This window comes from Staurois parvus, unplaced genomic scaffold, assembly GCF_062004578.1.
Source record: "Staurois parvus isolate SC_StPar_1 unplaced genomic scaffold, SC_StPar_1.0 ptg000048l, whole genome shotgun sequence".
Lineage (NCBI taxonomy): Eukaryota > Metazoa > Chordata > Amphibia > Anura > Ranidae > Staurois > Staurois parvus.
The window spans coordinates 1,825,689-1,832,196 of record NW_028317844.1 but is presented as its reverse complement, the minus strand read 5'-3'; the positions used below and the strand labels follow the sequence as shown (position 1 = coordinate 1,832,196).

General features: G+C 40.0%; 1 pseudogene; it reads left to right on the top strand.

The window, feature by feature from the left end:
- Positions 1 to 1,057: 1,057 nt before the first annotated feature.
- Positions 1,058 to 6,225, top strand: LOC149470292 (small ribosomal subunit protein uS2-like; annotated as a pseudogene).
- Positions 6,226 to 6,508: the final 283 nt, after the last annotated feature.

Genomic DNA, 6,508 nt, shown 5'->3' with positions numbered 1-6,508 from the left:
TGATCACTGCATTGGTGTCACTGGGGATGTCAGTGACACCAAGTCAGTTCCCCCCAGTATCAGAATGCTGCCCACTGCAGTCCCGCTATAAGTCACTGATTGCTGCCATTACTAGTAAAAAATAAAAATAGAACAAATTTACAGTGTATATATACTGCCATTTGTAAATGCTATAATTTCACGTAAGCCAATTGATTTACATGTATTGGGATTTTTTTTTAGCAAAAACATGTAGCAGAATACATTTTAGCCTAAATTTATGATGAAATTTGATTTTTTTAATTTTTTTACTAGATATATTTACTAGCAAAAAGTCAAAAATAGGTTTTTTTTTCAACATTGTCAGTTTTTTTTGTTTATAGCGCAAAAAATAAAAAATACACAGGCGATCAAATACCACCAAAAGAAAGCTCTATTTGTGGGAAAAAAGGATGTAAATTTAATTTGGGTACAGCATTGCATGACCGCGCAATTGTCAGTTGAAATAATGCAGCGCCGTATCGCAAAAAATGGCCTGGTCAGGAGGGGGGGGGGGGGGTAAATCCTCTGGAGAGCAAGTGGTTAATTTCACTTTAAAAGCTTTTGTATGCTGTAGCATTACCAGTACCTTTCGCTGGACACATTTATAGATTAGGAAGGGTGTCCACATACATTTTCCATATATTGTAGGGGTCATGCAAAAGAAAATATCTGTTCTTAAAAAATAACATCAATGTAGGCTAAAATACAAAACTCCAAATCCTCAAAGTGCTATTAAACCTAAAAGCAAACATTTATTATATTGCAGCCTATAATTTTTAGATGTGAAAGCTGCATTAGTTACATTTTTTAGGCTTGTTTCCTTCTATTTTTATCTGGTAATGCAAGTCTCTTGTTTTTCAAAAGCACAAGTCTTCCAGCAGAATCAGTTTACATGGATGAGACAATCCATTTACCACTGGCAGTGGTAAATATAATAATCAGCTTTTATTTAGGCATGTAAAACCTTTATCCCAAAAGGAAAAAACAACTGTTGCTGCACCTGATTATAAAGTGGAGCTGGAGTTTGGCTTCAATCTGTTATTGCATTTAAATCTGCTAATTCTCCCCCCTACACTGACAATGCTGTTCTCTGCTGTGCTCATGTATCCAGAGTGGTGTCTTACTAATACAGGAAGTGTGATATTGGCCATATCACCAGGTGAAAACAGAGAGGAAGAAAGCCAAAGAAAAGAACACTGATGCAGCCACCACATCTAATGATTGGTAAGCTGCAATTTTTTTTACATTTTTGGTTTGGGGTTTCATACCGCTTTAAAGGCCAGTTTTGGGCATGTTTTTATTGTACCCCTAGACATTCAAACAAAGCTCAACTTCAGTCCAGAGCTGTTCCCCAAAGTACTTCTATTTCACTACAAGATGTTCTTAGGCTTCCAGGTTGCATAACACCCAGATCTGTTTTATGGCCTCCACCTGCTAGGCATAGCACCTGACAATCAAAGTAAATAGCTATTTCTTATGAGCATCAGCTCCATCTAATGATCAAAATGCAGAATGAAGAACATCTGCTCTTGCTTCGGCTTCAGCAGGAGACTCTCCACATGGCATTGTTGCTTTTTCCCCATTGTAGCTTCAGGGGTGATTAACAATGTCCGGAGGTATGGATGTCCTGAAAATTAAGGAAGAAGATGTCCTCAAGTTCCTGGCTGCAGGAACGCACTTGAGTTGCACTAACCACAACTTTCAAATGGAGTAGCATATCTACAGAAGGAAAAGCAATGGTATATATACAGTACATTAGAAATCTGAAACATGCAAAATGTTTCTGCTTGCTGCATGCACCATTGTAGCTATTGAAAACCAAGTTGATGTTTGTGTGATTTCCTCCATAACTACTGGCCAGAGGGCTGTTCTGAAATTTGCTCCTGCCTGTGGGGCCACCCCAATTGCTGGTCACTTCACACCTGGAACTTTCACCAATCAGATTCAAGCTGCTTTCCCTGAACCACACATGTTACTTGTGACTGAGCCACAAGCTGATCATCAACCACTTACTTAGGCATCATACGTCAATATTGGTACTAATGCCCTCTGCAATACAGATTCACCTCTACATTATGTGAATATTGCCATCCCATTCTGTTGGACTTATGTGGTGGATGCTAGCCCATGGAGTTCTGTGCATGAGAGGAACAATTTTCTGTGAACATTCATGGGAAATCTTGCTTGATCTCTATTACTGATCACTGAATCACTTAAAGTGAAATTAAAGGTTCATATTTTTTCATATTTTTTTTTGTAAAATAACAAACATGTCTATACTTACCTGCTGTGTGTAATGGTTTTTGATCCTCCTCTTCTCAGGTCCCCCACAGGCTCTCCTGGCTCCTCCAGTCTGTCGGGTGCCCCCCACAGCAAGCAGTTTGTCCATTCACACACGGAGCCACAGCTTGGCCCTGCCCCCTCTCTCCTCATTGGCTGACTAGCTGCGATTGACAGCAGCGGGAGCCAATGGCCAATGGCTCCCGCTTGCTGTCTCAGCCAATGAGGAGGCAGAGATCTGTGACAGCCGGGGCTCTTGTGCACATCAATGAATCGCGATGGGGCACAGGTAAGTATTAGGGGGGTTGGAGGCACTGCTGCAAACAGAAGGTTTTTCACCTTCATGCATAAAATGCATGAAGGTAAAAAACTGTCAGCCTTTACAACCACTTTAAAGAAAAACTTCATCCAAAAGAGGAAGTTCCACGTCTTTGCATTCTCCAGTATTTGTAGCTGCTGACTTAATTTTTTGGGGGGAGACTGGAGCTCCTCTTAAACTGTGTCATCTTCCAAATATAACATTAAACCAGGGTTTTCATTTGTGATTCTTCACATAGATATTAGAAGAAAACGATGTAGCTACCTGGCCATTGTTCTGACTGTGGTTAGAAATGGATTTTGTATCCCTCCCCTATTTTATACCACAACTGGGGTAAATATTAAAAGCTAAAACATTTTTTACCTTAATGCATTCCTTGCATTAGGGTTAAAAAAGTTTACAACTTGCTGTGCTCCTCCACTCCCTAAATACTTTAATATCTCAATACCTTAATCGATTCCAGCCCTGTACATGGCTACATCTCCTCTCTTCCTCTACTCACAGAGGCTTCATTGGGAGCCATTGGCTCCTGCTGCTGTTACTCAAGTGCTGTGATGAGGGAGAGGGGGGTGGAGTTGAGCCACGCTATGTGTGTCTATGGCCGCATACAGCCTGGCTTGGGATCAAGCCCACATATCTGCCCCCATAGCAAGTGGTTTGCTATAGAGACCGGAGAATTGGAGGAGCTGACAGTGCTGAGGGGGGGACCCCAGAAGAGGGGGTTCAGGACCACTCTGTGCAGTACCATTGCACAGAGCAGGTAAGTATAATATGTTTATTATATTAATTTAAAAAAATGACTTTATAAACACTTTAAAGTCTAATCTGATGATTGCTCTTAAGCTGGTTATACACTAGAAGATTTGCAAATGAAAATTCAAACAAAAATTAATTTTAAAATTCTCAGTACATTCGACAGTTTTAAGAATGTCATTAAAAAATGTTCAAATTGTAAATTGTCTGCACAAACCAATCCCAACTTTAATTGCCAACAAGAGGAAACTGGTGGGGTTTGTGTTCCTGGCAGTTCAGCAAATGCTGGCTAGTGCATGGAGACAGCCGTACCTCAATTTCGCTGACATTCAGCAAAGGCTAATGTGGAGCATGGTCATTGAGAAGCTCACTTCCATCCTTGAAAACTCCCATGCCAAATGCTTAAAGGTCTGGGATCCCTGGATATCCTATACTGCTCATCTGAATATAGAATGAACCTTGCACTCAGTCTGATGCACTTTGTCCCCACATATCCCAACCACTAGCCCACGTGGGCTCCCCCATATCACCCTTCCTCCCCATCCTCCTCTCTCTCTCGACCAATCCCAGGCAAACGTCTCCATTCCCCTTCTTCCTTTCAGTTCTCTTCTGCCCTCCCTCCTTGGCTCATCTTGTCTCTTCTTCCTCCTCCTTCCTGTTATAGCACTCAATTATGAAGTGATTGATGGCCCCTCCCGTTGTAGAGGTGCCTAAGAAAACTAACATGGAGCCCTCCTCATTGGAACCATCTGTTTTCAACAGATCTTGAATAAGCCTTTGAGTTTTTCACCTCCTTATGCTCCATGATAATTATGGAAGTGTACTGAGTTCTAGTATTATGGTGGATCCTTTTGCAGATTGCACCTCTGTACTCCTTAACGCTTGTTGTACCTTCCTGTATTTTTTTTTTTACTGTACTGTTCTGGAAAAATCTTTAAAGACCCAATACATCCTTTGTGAAACAAAATGTAATTTGTGTTTAATATTTGATTTTGGAATGATTGGGCTTTACCAACCAAAAACCACATACTGTATACTGTTAGAAATTTGTACATTCAAGCACATTTTTCCATCGTGTTACTTTGAATTTTCTTGTTACTGCGGTGGAAAACAAATGTTCATTTGACTCCTCTAATGATTAGAAAATTGAATGAATGTTCTTAAAAATAAAAATTCTGAACTAAATTCTACTAGTTTATGGCCAGCTTTAACAATGTCTAGTCCATGTCCATGGTCAAATGTTTGAAACACAATGGTTGACTTATCAAGGGTGGCATATCAAATAAACACTGACAGAGATTTTAACCCTGCAGTTCCACTGTAACATACACTTAAAGTATAAAATTAGGGCCATATATATTTGGACACAGGCACAATTTGAGTTTTTTTCAGGTATTTACCAAAACATATTCAAGCTATAGCTATATAATGGATATGGGTTGAAAGTGCACACTCTCAGGTTTAATTTGAGGGTATGTACATCCAAATTGGAGGAAGGGTTTCGGAATTACAGCTCTTAAAATTAGCCATCCCCTTTTCAAGGGACCAAAAGTAATTGGACAATTGAATCAAAAGCTGTTTCATGGCTAGGTGTGGGCTACTCCATTATTTCTTCATCAATTAAGCAGGTAAAAGGTCTGGAGTTGATTCTAAATGTGGTATTGCTGTGAACCTACATCATGCGTTCAAAGGAGCTGTCCATGCAGGCGAAACAGACTATTGTAAGGCTTCAAAAATGAAACAAACCCATCAGAGAGATAGCAACAACATTAGGAGTGGCCAAATCAACAGTTTGGTACATTCTGAGGAAAGAAGAATGCACTGGTGTGCTCAGCAATATAAAAAGGCATGGACATCCATGGGAGACAAAAGTGGTGGTCGATCGCAGGATCCTCGCTATGGTAAAGAAAAACCTATTCACAACATCGAGACAAGTGAAGGACACTCTCCAGGAGGTGGGCGTATCATTGCTAAAGTCTACAATCAAGAGAAGACTTGACGAGAGAAAATACAGAGGGTTCACCACAAGGTGCAAACCATTCATAAGCCTGAAGAATAGAAAAGCCAGATCAGACTTTGCCAAAAAAACATCTAAAAAAACCAGACCAGTTCTGGAAAAGCATTCTTTGGACGGATGAAACGAAGATTGATCTGTACCAGAATGACAGGAAGAAAATAGTGTGGAGAAGGCTTGGAATAGCTCATGATCAAAAGCACACAATGTCATCTGTAAAACATGGTGGAGGCAGTGTGATGGCATGGGCATGCATGGCTTCCAGTGGCACTGGGTCATTGGTGTTTATTGATGATGTGATAGAAGACAGAAGCAGCTGGATGAATTCTGCAGTGTTTAGAGATATACTGTCAGCTCAGATTCAGCCAAATGCAGCAAAGTTGATTGGATGGAGCTTCACAGTACAGATGGACTATGATCCAAAACACACTGCAAAAGCAACCCAGGAGCTTTTGAAGGAAAATAAGTGGAATATTATGCAATGGCCTAGTCAATCACCTGATCTCAATCCAATTAAGCATGCATTTCACTTGCTGAAGGCAAAACTAAAGGCATAAAGACTCAGAAAAAAAGGAACAACTGAAGACAGCTGCAGTTAGAGCCTGGCAAAGCATCAGAAAGGAGGAAACCCAGTCTTTGGTAATGTCCATGGCTTCCAGACTTCAGACAGTCATTGCCAGTAAAGGATTATCAACAAAATATTATAAACAAACATTTTGTTTATGATTATATTCATTTGTCCAACTACATTTGAGCCCCTGAAAATGGAGGGCCTATCTATCAAAAAGGGATGCAGTTCCTAAAATTTGTGTTTGATATTTATGTTCAACCCCTTGAATTAAAGCTGAAAGTCTTCACTTCAATATCATTTGGATTGTTTAGTTTTAATTTATTCCTGTGACATACAGAGCCAAAAGTATGAAAATTGGGCCTGTGTCCAAATATATATGGACCTAAAAGTATGTAAAGTCAAAACTTTATTTTAGTTTTGGATAGCGTGTAGAAGGATTAGAATACAACATACCTGTTATGTTTTTATTGATGTCTGTGCCTGTGCTACGGATATTCTCTCTCTCTATTTGTCCTGGTGACCAGGATTTACCTCACATTTAAGTAATTTT